This window comes from Diabrotica virgifera, chromosome 8 (assembly GCF_917563875.1).
Source record: "Diabrotica virgifera virgifera chromosome 8, PGI_DIABVI_V3a".
Taxonomy (NCBI): domain Eukaryota; kingdom Metazoa; phylum Arthropoda; class Insecta; order Coleoptera; family Chrysomelidae; genus Diabrotica; species Diabrotica virgifera.
In genome coordinates, this window is record NC_065450.1 from 204,910,199 (window position 1) to 204,928,340 (window position 18,142).

The following is an 18,142-nucleotide window of genomic DNA, read 5'->3' on the forward strand; positions in this document are numbered from 1 at the left end:
TGCTCAAATCGGTGTATTCAACTTGAAATTATAGATAAATTGTCGATTTTAGGGGTATAATTCTACGACGAATACCTTTTGTAGTGCTTGAAATGACCTTTAAAACGAGAACTGCTAAAAGTCTGTTGCATTCAAACTAAGCGAGATATGGTGCAAAAAACTTATGACTAATGTATTTTAAGGAAAATGAGGAGTAAATTATTAAACCCCTCATTCATCAGAATTTAAATGCATTGTTTTTCTTCTAGAATACCTTCTACTATAGTGTTATTTCTATATTTAAAAAGTTGGACAGGTTTAAAATTAATAGTTTTTGAAAAGAATAAGATCAAATTATAGAGCGCATTTTTAAATTATCTTAAAATCTTTCTTTTTTTCCATGTACATAATTCGAAAGTGATAAGAGATACGTAAAAAAACCTTACAAAAATGTAGGATTTTTTTAGATAAAAATTTCGTTTTTATTTTTTATTACTGTATCTCTTATCATTTTTAAGTTACATGGAGAAAATGGAAGAATTTTAAGAAAATTTAAAAATGCACTCCATAATTTGATCTTATTTTTTTCAAAAACCATACATTTTAAACCCGTCCAACTTGTTGAACACAGAAATAACACTATAGTGAAAGATATTGTAGAAGCAAAATGATGCATTTGAATCTAATGGATGAGGGGTTAAAATATACATACTTCGCCTTTTATCTTAAAATAAATTAGTCATCTTTTTTTGTTGCACCATATCTCGCTTAGTTTGAATGTAATCAAAGTTTAACAGTGCGGTCGTTTTAAAGGTATTTTTAGGCAGTATTTACAAAAGATATTGATAGCATTATACCCTTAAAATCGACCATTTCTCTGTTAAGTTGGACACACCCATTTGAGCATGCACAAAAAAAATGGCTTTTCACCTACCATACCTCTTTTTATGTTATCACTAGAAGACTTATGAAGGAACGAATCTCTTTGATTTTCATAAGCTACAAAAATGTTTTATATAGTTTTTTTCGTTAGGTGCCTAATTTTTAAGGTATTCGCAAAAAAACCGTCCGAAAAGGCGACATTTTTCAATGAAAATGGCAAATTTTCAACCACGAATAACCCAAAAGGATTCAGTTTAAAAAAAAAAATTGTAGAACAGTGCGCCCGCCACCTTTGCGGTGCTGCCGACGCACGGCCCAATAATCCCTAAATTTACGACTTCTGTCCTTTTTGAATGAATAGTGTTAAGAAAATGCAATTTGTTTTCTAGAAATGAATGCCCACTTATATTCCTTTGATGGATGTACGATATACTTAAATGTTATTCGATTTTAATTTTTATATACAAATATTTTTTGTACAGTATTTTTGCCGCCCTCGCATAATTTGCCGCCCTAGGCAACTGCCTATATTGCCTAATGGATAAAGCAGCCCTGGATGAGCGCGCTCATTACCGGCAAAATAAAGTAAAAGATGAAAAACATATTAAGTATTGCGATAAAAAGAAATGAAACTAGTGAAGGTGGGAGATTTAGCGATAAAATCCGATAAACTTACATTATATGGCCAATTCCACGAATATACGTCTGTTCCAGACCATCGCGACAACAAATATTTTAGTGTGCAACATAAAAAGTACGAAACTAAATTGCAAATTACATCCTTGTTTATTGGAATAATTTTTAGAGCCATTTACTTTCGTACTTCTTATGTTGCACACTAAAATATTCGTTGTCGCGATGGTCTGGAACAGACGTATATGCGTGGAATGGCCCATATGTATTGTTTACCACCTTTAGACGTATCAGAGGAGTATGCCAACTAAGACTGTCACTGTCACAGTGGCAGTTGCCAAACTCGTCCGACACGTCTAAAGGTGGGTTAATGTGTTTTTTAACTTTTGCGTTATTTTGCCGGTTATAAGCGCGCTCATCAGCGTATACAGTGTTGTTTATCTCTAAAAAACTGACGATATGGTTGAGAGAGGAATTGTCAAAACGGCAATGACATGAAGAATACGTATTACAAAATTATAATGATATAAAGTTTTTTCGTTTCCTTTTTTTTTCTGTAATATTCCATATTTTTAATTAATTACAACAGACTTGGTACGTTATTCTTTTGATATCTTGTAGGTGCTTTTATTTTTAAATAAAATGGCTGTATTTTGTCGATGAAGTTTAAATTTATATCTCGTACGTGCACGTTATACAGTGCGCTGGAATAAGTGTTACCCTCACTTACTAACTTATTTATTTTAGCACATAAGCAAAACGCTCGAACAGGTCGATTTTTAAAATAATCATAGTATATTATAGCATCAATGTTTCAAACTTAACGCGGTCCCTCTTCAGGTGACAGTGATAATTATGATTTTTTAAATAGAAAAGTACATCATGTGACACCTCATTTAAAAGCTGTTGAAAGACTGATTACAAAAAGGTATAATACTTAAATCCTTTTTGAGACTGTAGGCGCAAAATTTAGGTCGAATTATTTTGAAATGTATTCTCATTTTTTTCGAATTCTGAGAAAACTAATAAGTACGTTTGAAAAATTTAAACGCAGAATGCAATATTACAGTATTACCGAGGGTCAAAGTCCCTGAGAACTTCTATAATGATTATTTTAATGTCACAGGGGTGAAAAACAAGAAAATTTAGTCGGATTTTTAATTTCAAATATATCATTAAAAAGAAATTTTAGTTTATTCTAAGGGACTTTCAGCCCTCCGTAATAATGTAGTCTTTTATTCTGCGTTTAAATTTTTTAAACATACTTGTTAGTTTTCCCAGGATTCCAAAAAAAATTAATGCGTTTATAAAACAATTCGATCGAAATTTTGCGCCTACGCCCTAAAAAAGCATTTAAAGTATTCTACATTTTTTAATCAGTATTTCAAACGCTTTTAAATGAGCCATCACATAATGTACTTTCCCATTTAAAAAAATCAAAGTTTGGCCTGTCACCTGAAGGGGGATCGCGTAAATTTCGAAACATTGATGATATATACTTTGATTATTTTAAAAATCGACCTGACCGAGTGTTTTGCTTATGTGCTAGAAATAAATGGGGGGGGGGTTAACACTTATTCCAGCGCACTGTATAATAATATACTTGTTGAATCTTCAATTCCATTTTTGTGTAATATACTATACATTAACTAGTCTAAACTTGTTTCCGTCGTCATGTAATGTATCAAAGAACACGAGTGGCCGCTGATAAAAAGAGCCACCATTAATTTCTAGAAAAATTTTGTCAGTAGTTCTTGATAGTCGTCGTATGTGCACTCGCTGTGCGCGAATTGAAAACCAACCAACTGAAAGAACTAGAGGAGTATTATGACACACAAATGAAAACGCCAACATCCTACAAGAAGATTAACCAGACCAGAAATAATTCAAACCCTGACTATTAATAGAAACAGAACAGAAGAACTCATTGGTGATCAGGACCAGATACTAGAAAGGTGGGCAGACAATTTTGATGGTAGACTAAATATCAAGTACTTAATATGAGGTTACAAGAATCAAAAATCCAGCTCGAGGATATGGACGACGACAGAGAGAAAGATAACATCCCAACAGAGAAAGAAGTTATCAAAGCAATATAAAAATTAAAATAAGACAAAGCTCCTGCACCCAGATGGCATTTCTGCTGAACTTTTTAAACATGGTGCAAAAAATCGGGCCTGTGGTATAAGTAGGCTAGTAGAACTGATTTAAAAGCAGGTAAAACTACCAGAAGATTGAAACGTAAGTATATTAACTATACCTATTCACAATAAAAGGGACCAAACAGTTTGTGATAATTACAGAGGCATTAACGTCCTCAACGTGACCTACAAAATGTCGGTCTACATTCTTTACGATCAACTTCGTCTTCTTCACGTACCGTATCAGAATTATCCGACGTTGGCGATCACCATTGCGAAGGCTTCTCAATCTTCTGTAATATAGAATAACCCTAACAAAACAAAACATTCCAGGAATGTACTATCAAAGTTGTATTAATATTTGAATGTCCTGGATATTCAAGGAATATTCGGTGAACATCTGATTAAATTATTGGTGCAATGTTACCACAAGACATTATATGAACATACTACCAATGTCCTATATTTTAAGAGAGGCCATTTACTATTCAATTTGCGTCCATTTTCAAATTTGCCGCGCGTGTCTGGTTGGCAATGTTGGCATTGGCGATTGGCGTACAAAAAGTTACAGAGGTTATGTTTGTACATAATATCTATTTTTCATTGTTTATCGTCGTATTTTGTCTATTTTGAATTCATTTGGATTTCGTTTGCTGTATTTTGTGAACTTTATAACCTTTACCACAATGCAAAGTAATTATTTAAGGAAATTATTATTGGAAACTCCAAATGTTTGACAAAGGTAGGGAAAACAATTCTTATTTACTGTTTATTTTTCGCTGATATTTATTAATATTGATGAATTTGGCAAGCAATAACATTATTTCTTTTATTGTTTTAGTTATTTATTGAAGCTGAAAATAATTGGGGATTTAGATCCATGTACAATTCAGTCAGAATTGGATTTTACAGTAAAGTGCATTCCATCAAATTACTATTATAAATATTTATACATATCTGGTGGAGTCTCAGAGTTACTACTCTAAGCAGCAAATGAAAGCATACAAAAGCCTTCAGGCACATAAATATTTTACAGCTGGATTTGTTTTTAAAGTTGGACTAAAGTTGGAAGTCACGAGCAACAACTTCGTAAGTACCTACAAGAATATTGAGGAAATCTAACTCCTCGATACTACTGGACAAACTAGAAGATTGAAGAGGACGACAAAGCCTTTTGAACTATGAAGTTTGAGTGATAGCTGATAGTGAAAAGTAGAGCGTAGTGCTTGTGTGCCTGTGTATGTTAAAATAGTGCACGATCTTGTTAGATTAGATAAGAGACGCTATGGGGTTAGCTCTTCATTTTAAGGAACAGTAGTAAATTAGGTTAAATTAAAATTGCTCATTGGTCAGTTATGACCAGTTTGTAATTGTAATGTACAATTCAATACAATGAATCATCATCGTAGTGATGAATATGGAAAAAAATATTTGACAATATATTGTGCAATAAAAATGTTTATATTTATCAAGGATGTATTATTTGGTATGGCCACATATATTTCTGGTATATCGTCGGTGATGTGACAATACCTCCTATCTGCTTTTTCATGAATTTTGTAGGAGACGAAAATCCATTTTTAGGGTCATCTTCTGTTCTCACATGTAAATTTTGACATGTTTTGTAGTAAATAGATAGTTGAATTTACTACAAAACATGTTAAAAAATATCATATGAAAATAGGAGGTGACTGTAAAAAAAAAGTTTTTAGTCTCTCTTACAAAACTCATGAAAAAACAAATCGGGGGTATTATGTCACATCAGCGACTATATCCAGGGGATGTATAAAAAATATACTGTGAATGTCCAAAGAACATTCGTAGACATTCATGGAATGTTCCAACAAGACATTCAAGGAATGTTTAAAATGCTGACAGAGGACATTCCCGGGACATTCTTGTGCTTTTGAGGACATTCCAGAAATGTTTTCAATATCCTGTGTGTACATTCTAGGAACATACATGGAATGTTTGGTATTATTAGGGAATTGTCCTGATATCGGAGTCCATTCACGAATGATTTTTAACCAAGAAACGTGTTTTCTTCCTACACCTCTACGGCCTTCTATTTTGCCTTTAACCCTTAACTGGTGACCATGCGTCTCACAGACTCCGCACGTTTATTAACGCGTCTGCGTTTCTCGCCACAAATGCATAGCAACCTGTAATTCGGTGTACCTTCCTAGCTTTTAGAGTATATTCGAATGTGTTAATGGAAGGTACCTCACTCGTCCCTTTTTCGAAATATCTACGTCGCGGAGTCTACTAGACGCAAGGTCACCATTAGTGTTACATATTTTAATATGGACAGTTCTTGTAAAGGTGTAAGAGTATAAATTATAGACGATGATTTCCCGCAGGACTCGAGTCCTGTGGGCTCTCGTGTCTATTGCCAGACAACCAATTTTCGAAAAACTGTCGCATTATTTTCAATTTATTCTCACTCTCTTGTGATATTATACCCGAAAATAATGTAGGTACTTGCGTTTTGAATCATCCTGTATTCGATATAAAGAAAATTAGCAATATCAACCATTTTTATAAATTTTGACAATCAACAAAAAAATATGGCACCAATAAACCAAGCTGTTGTGCTATGACACGAGAGCCCGCAGGACTCGAGAGGCTATTACCCAATGACAACAAATTTGAGTAAAAATGAAGCATTATTTTCTTATTTATTCTTACTGTCGTGTGATATTCGTAAGATTATTTTTTAATACGTATATTATGGATATTTTCTTAAATGTGACAGTTTTCAAAACTAGGAAACTGGTTGCCATTAAACAGAAACAATCTACTCAAAAAAATTATATCGGTAATTTTCTACAGTAGATAATTCTCAGTAAAATTTTAATCCGATGGGACAGGATTAAACACGTGATCAAATATCTTACTATACGATTGGAAGTTAAAATCATCAAAAAATAATCTCTGTAATTTTAAATAGAACACCTTATTTAATAACTTGCTCTGAAAAATGAAAATATCTGGAAAACTAAAAAATTCAGGCATAGAGAATATTATACAAAAATTAAAGTACAGTAATGATAGTTTTCGATGGTGATCTAAAATACAGGGTGTTCCATTTAAAATTTCTGAGAAAATAATGTACTTGCGTTTTGACTCACCCTGTATTCGATATACGGAAAATTAGCAATATCAACTATTTTTATAAATTTTGACAATCAATAAAAAAATTTAGCATCAATAAACCATTGCTGTTGTGCTTATTTTTATTTATCCAGGGAGCTGAACTTGTTACGTTTTTAATAAAAAATTGGTTATAACTTTATAAAAGCCCTATAACATAACAAACCTTTATATTTTTGTGATGGGAAAGTTAAGAGAATTTCGAATATAAAATAAAATATAGTGTTCCACTTAAAAAAAAACATAAGTTTGGTTTGCCACTATGTTATCGAACACCCTGTAGCATTATAACTAATTTCGTAATGTAAAGCTGAAAGTTGGCTACAATTTTTATTATCAACTTTTATTGCTATCTATTACTATAGCGGATCTACTGAGCTTTATCACACTCATCGATCACCCTGTATATTGAATTTAAATTATTTTAGGACGAAACATTTTTTGTCATTACGTTTTAAACCACAAAAATGTCTGGCAATTATGGTTTATATTTCTAATAATGTTTAAAAAGTAATGACAAAATAATTTTTCGTCTTACAATAATTTTAAATTCGATATGTTTATTTGGACAAATGTGATGCGAAGTAATGAACGCAACCTCTATCAGCAGCTAGATGAAGATGGCCGGTACGGTGTTCGAGAAAGCATAGGGAATATATTAAAAAATAGTTGTCTTAAAATAATTTTTTTCCGACGTTGCTAGCTCTTGGTCCATAATTTCTGTTGACATCTCTAAAAAACAGACAAAATGGTTAAGAGAGGAGGGGCCAAAACGGCTATGACCTGAAGTATACGTGTTCCAAAAATATAAGGTTTTTTCTTTTTCTTTTCTGTAATTTTCCAAATTTTTTAAGTAAATTTCAACAGACTTGTTATGCTATTATTTTGATATTTTTTATGTGATTTTATTTCTAAATAAAATGGCGGTATTTTGTTGATAAATTCTCAATTTATATCCCGTACGTGCACGTTACATAATATACTTGTTCAATTCCATTTTTGTGTAATATACTATATATTAACTAGTCTAAACTTGTTTTCGTCGTCATCTAATGCATCAGGGTTGTTACAACAGACTTGTTATGTTATTATTTTGATATTTTTTATGTGATTTTATTTCTAAATAAAATGACGGTATTTTGTTGATAAAGTCTCAATTTATATCCCGTACGTGCACGTTACATAATATACTTGTTGAAACTTCAATTCCATTTTTGTGTAATATACTATATATTAACTAGTCTAAACTTGTTTCCGTCGTCATCTAATGCATCAAAGAACACGAGTGGCGGCTGGTAGAAAGAACAACCATTAATTTCTAGAAAAATTATGTCAGTAGTTCTTGATAGTCGTCGTATGAGCACCCGCTGTGCGCGAATTGTGACAAATGGCTTTAAGAGAAACAGCTTGTAATTCCCAACTTTTCGTGTGGGGCGGCTGCTGTTGCTGTTGCCGGGGGTGGGAGCGGGGGCGGCGCTGGTGCTGGTGTGATACATGTCCCCAACGGACGTTTTAAGATAAGAGCTGGAACGTTGGGACAAATTTCTTAAAAGCGTGAACAGAAATCGAAACTAACACGCTTTTATATCGTAATAAGTTTGACGATTGTATTTAGAACAAAAAGTTGAAATCCGGCTTAGTCTGTATCAAAAAATCCGCTATGTAATACAGCAATAAATATCGTATATTGGTCAATCATTTTAATTTGGTTAATTTTAAAAGTTTTAGGGTGACGAGCGATCAAAAATCTATAGTTATCTACATTAAAATGCTAATAAAACGGAGAAATAAACACAACAACATAACTTTTTTGTATATGTAGGAATTGCAACCATCCTATTAGAGTACATTTCCGACTTTCAAATTTAACAAAAAAAGCCGATAAAAAAAGTCCTTTATTGAAAGTTTATATCCAAAGAAATTCTATCAGTCAGTCTATCTATTCCATCAAACAACACATCAACTATCAAATAATTACTAAGCTCTTTGCTATCAGTGATTTAGACCAGGGGTCACCAATTAGTATCCCTGAGGGACCGTTTCGAAAACCTATGACACTTCCGGGGTCCGGATTTATGCTGCCTGTGTCTGACTGTGCTGATTACAAGAATCTACAGGTCGAGCAAGTCTCGTAAATTTCACGATTGCGAGCCACGCTTCACGCAACCGTGTTTGCGTACTTGTGTTTCGAGTTGCGTGGTCGTGCGGAGTTATATTTACCAAATTTAAATATAATCGTTTTCAAAATTAAATCAATATGGCTACTGGGTGTAAAAGATAAATCTTATTCTATCTGTTCTTAATGAGTTTTAGATAATTTTAGTTGTATTTCTTTGTAATTTTGTGTTGTACAAAGATTAATTTAACATTTTCTCTGGAAGTATTAATTTAGAAAGATAATATGCTTCATTGGTGTTTTGAAGTGTGAAATGCAAAGTAATTGTGATAGTTAAATGCAAGATAAAGTTCACTTTTAAACTGAACTAAATAAGGTATCTGAGAGACAACAATGGTTAAATGCAATACAATGTACAGGTTTTACTAGCGAAATGAAAATTTTCCTGTCCTGTCTGCTGTAATCATTTTATATCTGGTAAGTTACAATTGCAACAGTAACGATTTTTGAAGATGTTAACATAATCTAAAACCAACCGACTTAATCGATAATAACAATCTCCAGATTGGGTTCCTTCAATAAATATGGTCTATAAACACAATGAAATAAGTTCCCCAAACTCTAAAATGGAGTGGTATCAAAGGAGAATTAAAGGGAAAAATATTCATATTGAAATTATTTATAAGGCACTGGACTGTCTTAAATTCTACAATAATACTAGGTGGGTAAATGATTTTAGACATTTTTCATTAAGAGTAGATTAAGATTAAGTAGATTTTCATTCAGTAGATTTAAGACTTGTTTACATGGGTAGAGTAATGATGCAAGTACTTGATAGAGTAGAGTAACTCTACCTGTAAAAATGCTCAGCACAGTAGAATAGCTGGTAGAGTGTATAGTTGGAGTTAAAGTAGAGTGACTAGCAACCTATGGCAAAGTAACTACTCTATGACCACCACTACTGCCAAAATGTCTACTCGGCTGCACACTCTACCCATGGAACACGCTCAATTATGGCAGAATAGAGTAGGTAGGAGAGTACATGGGGGTGCTGTCATTCTGGCTGGAATTGTGTTAATAGTGAAAATGAAGTTCACCGAAGATGAAACTTTAAAACTTGTAGAGCTATAATACGGCGAATACCAGTGTTTATGGAATTTAGGTAGTGTATACTACAGAAATAAAAGTTTGCAGCAAGCTGCGGAGGATGAAATCGTCGAAAGAATGGCAAAGGGGGCTTTGGAGTAAACGAGCTTCAGCAAAAAATTAAGAATTTAAGGTGCACTTATAATCAAGAGTGTTTAAAAATACAAAAATCGGTTTCACTATACTAGCATCAGTACTATACTTGTACTCTCCTCATGTGAATGGTATCAAGTCATTTTTGGTAGAGTACTACCACTACTCTACTCTCCTCAAAACTCTACCCATGTAAACAAGTCTTTAGAAACAGTGGAAAATGAGGTAGCTAGTAGAGTAGTAGTAGAGTAAAATATACTGGTTTAGCAAATTACAATGTTTTAAGGTAATACAGTAGCGATAAACAGGTAGCCAAAACGTGTTCCAAGATTGTCACTGTAATTTTGAATATTTTTTCGAGGCATTTGGCACACGTATTCGTAAAATAATAAAGAATGGCGGTACAGAGCCCAATTTGAAAAATATATTAATATGTGGAAATTACTCTGTAATTATACAATATTTAAAAACGAGCCTGTACCGCCATTAAGAAGAACAAAAAAATACACTTTCTTCAAATAAACTTTTTTATCCAATGCCTAGATTTTGTGTAATTTTGGAACTACTAATGAAATAAAAAATTTTAGTAGTTCCAAAATAACACAAAATCGGATAAAAAAGTTGTATTTGAAAAAAGTGTATTTTTTTGTTCTTCTTAATGGCGGTACAAGCTCGTTTTTTTATATTGTATTTAATTACAGAGTAATTTCCACATATTAATATATTTTTCAAATTGGGCTCTGTACCGCCATTCTTTATTATATTACGAATATGTGTGCCAAATATCTTGAAAAAATATTCAAAATTACAGCCGCAATCTTGGAACACATTTTCGCTTCCTGTTGATCGATACTGTTTCCTCTTAAGATAGTTTTAATAGTTATTTATGATATAAGTATTAAAAGTACAATTTTAAGACGCGTATGTGAAAGTTAACTTGAAAAAATAATTTTATTAATGTTTTGACTTCCACATCAGATGTCATTGTCAAAATACAAAATATTCATTATTATTAGGTTTGTTCTAGCAAACAGTCAAACTAGTCAAAAACCATCAGCAAACAGTTGGTCAGTAAAAGAACATAATACAGTCACCAGTGCGATCCCCTCTACTCGCGCTGGTCCACTATTCGCTGATGGTTTCAAACTGATGCTAGAACAAACCTATTATTATTATGCATATCATTATCTGTAAATAATATTTCTTCTGATTGTTAATTGTAAAGGATAGAAAAATTACCATTTATTTTATTTTTTTTAGAATCAGCTGAGAGAAGTGGTCTACAAAAAACCAGGAAGGAAATGGAATATGTGGCTACGAAAGGCAAAAGAAAGGTTTACAAAGCAAATGTGACACATCTTTTTGAAATATTTAGGAATATCAGTAAATTGCATTGAAAAAATGTATGAAAAGATTTTGTTCAATAAAAATGTTTATATTTATCAAGGATGTATTATTTGGTATGGCCACATATCGTCAGTGATGTAATAATACATCCTATCTGTTTTTCATGAGTTTTGTAAGAGAGACTAAAAACTTGTCTTAGGGTCACCTCCTGTTTTCATATGATATTTTTTGACTTGTTTTGTAGTAAATTAAACTATCTATGAACTACAAAACAAGTCAAAACTTACATATGAACACAGGAGGTGACCTTAAAACATGTTTTTCCATCTCTCATACAAAACTCATGAAGAAACAGATAGGAGGTATTGTCACATCAGCAAGGATGTACAGTGATGAGTGCCCTAATAACCGGCAAAATATGGGCAACATATTTAGTTGTGAGCTAAAAAGAAATGAAACTAGTCGAGCTGGGAAATTTAGCGAAATTAACCTTTAAATTTACGTTATATTGATCCCACCTTTACACATATCGGAGGAGTATGTCAACTAAAACTGTCACTGTGACAGTGGTAGTTTCCAAACTCGTCTGATACGTCTGAAGGTGGTACACAATCAATACAATCTAAATGTATAAGTTAATATCGCTAAATTTCCCAGCTCGACTAGTTTCATGTCTTTTTATCTCACTACTTAATACATCTTTTGTGCTATTTTGCCGGTTATTAGAGCGCTCATCACTGTATTTCTGGTATATCCAGGGAATGTCTACAAAATATATTTTGAATGTCCAGAGAACATTTGTGGACATTCATGGAATGTTCCAATAAGACATTCAGGTAATGTTTAAAATGCTGACACAGGATTTTCCTGGGATGTTCAGGGAACATGTTTTCGGGGATATTCCAGGAATTTTTCAATGTCTGTGTACCTTCTATGGACCTATATGGAATATTTTGGTGTTATTACCGCCGCACTCCACTTGCGATTTGTAATCAGGAAGATTGAACACATTGTTTCAAATACAAGTCAATCCATTTGTGACTAAATAATCATGGATTGACTTCTATTTGAAAGAATGTGTTCAATCTTCACAACTACAAATCGCAAGTGGAGTCCGGCGCTTAGGGCTACTTCCTCTTCGGTATTACGTATTATACTACAGAAATCAGGAACTTTTCTTCTAAATATATGTATGAATCTTGGCCATCAAACATATTCTTCCAAACATTTTTTAAGGGGTTACATAGGTCTTGTGGGTAAAAAAAGTGACTTTTTAAAAAAATTATATCTCGAAAACTAAAATTTATTTTTATTTATAATTGGAACATGTAAAAGTATAGTACTTAAGGTAGTCTCAAAAAAAGTTTCAGCCAAAAATATTCATTTTTGTAGAGTTTAAGTTTTTTTGCGTTGGCAGCATAACTAAGTCCAGTCTCATCTGAAATCAAAAAGTTTCTTGTAGTTTATACCTCTGGCTAGAATATGAACGAAGGAATTAAAAAAAAAATGAAATTTGAAGATTTTACATAAGTTTAAACACATTTTTGACACCAATTTTTTTCATTTTTAAAGTAGTTTTTTTTATAAAACAAAAATGACCTCATCTAATAAAAAATCCTTTGTTCATTCACTAGCCAGAGGTATAAACTACAAGAAACTTTGATTTCAGATGAGACTGGACTTGTTATGCTGCTCACTGCAAAAAAGGGCTGTTGTCAAAAAATTGCAGTCAACTCTACAAAAATGAATATTTTTGGCTGAAATTTTTTTGAGAGTACTATACTTTTACATGTTTCAATTATAAATAAAAATAATTTTTAGTTTCCAAGATATAATTTTTTTAAAAAGTCACTTTTTTTACCTTCAAGACAACAACTTAACAAAATGCTGATTTCAAATTGTAACAGTTGTTTTGCAAAGTATGCTGCCCTCTTGTATTTTCTGTGTTATCTTCATCATAAAATTACTTCATCTAAAAACTTTCTGCGATATATTCGCAACAACAAAAACAAACAAAAGAAAAAGAAAATAAAACAAAAGTTTAACCACCTTCACACCACGGAATCAAGCAATCAAGTTACAAAATTTTCAAACACCTCACCTGACACAGCGTCTCAAGTACGATTGCGCGAATTGGTAAATATAACTCCGCACGACCACGCAACTCGAAACACAAGTACGCAAACACGGTTGCGTGAAGCGTGGCTCGCAATCGTGAAATTTACGAGACTTGCTCGACCTGTAGATTCTTGTGTGCTGATTCGCTTTCTTTGTGGATTCTTGTTAAAAAATGTCCCCTATAAACAAATCAGAAGGGTGCCGGGCGAAATTTTTGAGCAGAAATTTTTTAATATTTTTTTTTATTCAAAACATTACCTTTTTTGCAAGCGAAAATATGTTTTTAGCATTTTTGGGTCATCTTAAATAAAAAAGATCTGTCATTTTATTAAAACTTAAGAGTTTTCAAGCATCGCAAATGCATATTTTCGCATTTTTCAGATTTTAAATCGCTTATAACTCGAAAACTATCAACTTTCCAGAAATATGACAAGAGACCTTTATTGTTTATAATTACCCAAGAAACCTAAAAATACATTTAGAGGCAAAAAAGTAATTTTGAATTTGCTTAAAAAATTGTTTCACCCGGCACCCTTTTGATTTGTTTAATGGCGACATTTTTGAACAGGAATCCGCAAAGAAATCCAGTCAGAAACATTTTTCATACGAAAGTGGCCTCATACATGGATTAATATGGAAAGGAAAACTAATAATATCTGATTATTTTTTGGTTACTGTATACTTTTCTGTAAGTTTTCCTGGTATATTAAATAAAATATAAATTTTTGGTGTATTGTTTTGATGTTATTGTCAGTATATTTTGAAAACAGCAGTATTGTAAATTGTTACTGAGAATATTTTAAAAATTAGGAATTTATATTTTGAATGCTAATGAAGTTTTTAGATACCTTCAATTTTGTAGAAAGGAAACTGAGGAATTTAAAATAAATAATCATTGTACAAAATGCTAATTAAGATGTTGTCTTTTCTACATTAGTTTCAATGCAAGGTGTTTGTTGCAAACTTATTAAATCTGAAAATTATTTTAATTAAATGCACATCTGAAAAGTACTCCTACTTAATATAATAGAGAAGATATGCATATAAAAAATTCACATGACAATTTTATATTACAGCTTACTTAATTTTAAAATTAATAATTAGTAAGTATAACAATAAGGGGGAAAACTCTTTACAAAATTAAATTATCAGAGAGAAAAATGACATTTTTTTATGTACAACTTGTCTGAAGTTTGGAGTGAGTTTAGTGTAAGTGAGTCTCATTAGGGAGTTGAGATATTCATCTGTTAAGTGAGATCTCTAACGATTTTTAATAAAGTTCATTCTTGGTAAAGCGTCTTCGCCACATAAGTTGAGCCAAACATAGTACACAATTTCATAGCCAAACATTTTCAAAATTGCCAAACACTAGGTATATTCTGATTTTATTGACGGTCCGCACAAAAGTAGCTCACGGTCCGGATGCGGACTGCGGTCCGCTAATTGGTGACCCCTGATTTAGACCACTGCCATCAATCATATAAAAAAACCAAGAAATTTAAAAAGAACTTCTCTTCCATTGCGGAATTCAGACTATATTAGAATTAATAAATAGTATAAAAACTCCTTATATGGCTGTACAACCCAATTCGAGCCCTGTTCTTCCTCGGCAAACTACTTCAATCTGTATCCATGCTCTTGCACGATCGATTGCCAATGAGATTTCTTATTCTTCGTCCTTGTCCTCGTCCATATTATCCTCCCGTCATTTTATCGATCTTTCAATAGGTCTCTTTCCCTGTATTCTTGCATTCAACAGTTTTTTTTAAGCCTGTTTTCTCTTCTCCTAAATACATGGACTGCTCATTGAAGACGCTGTAGGCGGACATACTGAGGTAAAGGTAATTTATCTCAGTAAAATGGTTTATGTATGATTCGCCACTAGTCTGGGCTGATTATCGGAGAATAGGCCATTTTTGGGAAAAGTTATTTACCAGCAATTTTATTGCTGGAATCGGATTATAAGATCCTATATATTAATAATATAGGTATGCAAAGTCCTCAGATAGTGTGCTACTTTTTTTATAAACAAAATGGCGCCCGAAAATCGTGTTTTTTTCAATTATTGCTCTAGAACTCCGAAGATTTTAACTTTACAACAAAAATACTCAAATGAAAATTCACCGTGATTAAATTATTCATAGAGACGTGTTTTCCCGATCTGCTCCGATGAAAATTTTCCTCGGAAAATGCGGGTTTTCCCAACAAAATCTTTAATTTTCAAATAAAGTTTTAGATAAGTAATTATTTACCAATAATTAAATAATTTGGTGACTTAAAAGCCTTCTTGGTTTAGATTATAGTTCCGGAAGCTGGTGAAAATTAAACGAATATTTTAGCAACAATTCAATTGTTAATTAATAATTTACGGTCGCAATAATAACCAAAATAATTATGATACACTGATCAAACTTTGAAATCTTATAAAGATGAGATGCCTATTTAACATTTTGTTGACAAAATATAAATTTTTTATTTTTTTGCATAATCTTTAAATGTTTAAAAAACATAGTTATAAACAAATTAACGTTTCTCAGAAAGTTTTTATTATATTATAATTTAAAAAAATATCTAAAATGCGCATTTCAAATATCTTGAAAATGAATGCTTTAAAACTTTTTTGCAACCATTTGCAAAAAAGTTATGAAACAGCAAAATAAACATACGATTACTGTTAATAATTTTTTTTAATTCTTTCAAAGCGTAGAAGTGAGTTTAAAGTACAAGCTAATTATTTATAAAACAATATCGATTATCAGCTTAATGGTTATATTTTAATTAAAGATTATAAATATATTTTTTTGTAATTTACACGCGTGAAAGTAGAATAATACAGTACAGTAGCTACCCGCCCACATACACAACTCGCGCGAGTTTGAGCGTGTCTGTCGCTTCGAGTGAACATTTTATCTCCGGCTCTATATCAAGCCTACTTTCGCGCTAAAAATTACAAAAAAAAGTATTTTTAATCTTTGATTAAAATATAACCATTGCACTAATTTTTGACATTCTTTGTGAGTAATTAGATTGTACCATAGACTCACTTTTAAGCTTTGAAACAATTAAAACAAATTATAAACAATGGAGATATCGTATATTTATTTTGCTGTTTCCTAACTTTTTTGCAAATGGTTGGAAATTTTTTTTAAAATATTCATTTTCAAGACCTATGAAATACGCATTTTAAGTATTTTTTAAAATTAGAATATAATAAACAATTTCTAAGAAATGTTAATTTGTTTATAACATTTTTTTTTAAACATTTAAAGATTATGCAAAAAAATGAAAAATTTATATTTTGTCGACAAAATATTAAATAGGCATCACACCTTTATAATCTTTCTAAGTTTGATCAATGTCCCATGATTATTTTGGTTGTTATTGCGACTATAAATTGTTAATTAACAATGGAATTGTTGCTAAAATATTCGTTTCATTTTAACCGGCTTCTGAATTTATAATCTATACCAAGAAAGCTTTTATTTCACCAAGCTATATAATTATTGATAAATAATTACTGGCCCAAAAAATTTATTTGAAAATTCGAGATTTTCTTGGGAAAACCCATATTTTCCGAGGAAAATTTTCGTCGGAGCAAATCGGGAAAAACATCTCTCTATGTGGAAATAAATTGGGGTGAATTTTTATTTGAGTATTTTTGGTGTAAAGTTAAAATCTTCGGAGTTATAGAGCAATAATTGAGCCATTTTGTTTATAAAAAAAGTAGCACACTCTCTGCGGACTTTGCATACCTATATTAATAATATATAAGATCTTATAATTCGATTAAAGCAATAAAATTGCTGGTAAATAACCTTTCTTTGTACTTTACTAATTAGACCAACGTATCATAACTTTTTTTTTTTTTCAAAATTTAAAGATTATGCAAAAAAAAAGAAAAATTTATATTTTGTCGATAAAATATTAAACAAGCATCTCATCTTTATAATCTTTATAAATTTGATCAGTGTATCATGATTATTTTGGTTATTATTGCGATCGTAAATTGTTAATTAACAATTGAATTGTTGCTAAAATATTCGTTTAATTTTTACCAGCTTCTGGAATTACAATATATACCAAGAAATCTTTGATGTCACTAGACTATTTAATTATTGATTAATAATTACTTACCTAAAACTTTATTTGAAAATTATAGTTTTTGTTAGGAAAACCCGCATTTTCCGAGGAAAATTTTCATCGGAGCAAATCGTGAAAAACATATCTCTATGCAGAATTTAATTGCGGTGAATTTTTATTTGGGTGTTTTTGTTGTAAAGTTAAAATCTTTGGAGTTATAGAGCAATAATTGAAAAAAATACGATTTATCGGCGCCATTTTGTTTATAAAAAAAGTAGCACACTATCTGCGGACTTTGCATACCTATATTATTAATACATAGGATCTTATAATTCGATTCCAGCAATAAAATTGCTGGTAAATAACTTTTCCATGAATTTTGCTAATTAGCCCAGAGTACACATGTTGTTATCATTTATAGGACCTAGTATTGGTCTCAGTACCGTTCTTTTAA

The 18,142-nt window shown here is 31.6% G+C and overlaps 1 long non-coding RNA gene across 1 annotated transcript; it reads left to right on the forward strand.

Annotated features, from left to right (window-relative positions):
• Positions 1-8,896: 8,896 nt before the first annotated feature.
• LOC126890575 (uncharacterized) lies at positions 8,897-11,585 on the forward strand. The gene is made up of 2 exons (XR_007700377.1): positions 8,897-9,625; positions 11,404-11,585. It is a non-coding gene; the product is annotated as an uncharacterized LOC126890575 (long non-coding RNA).
• The last annotated feature ends 6,557 nt before the right edge of the window (positions 11,586-18,142 follow it).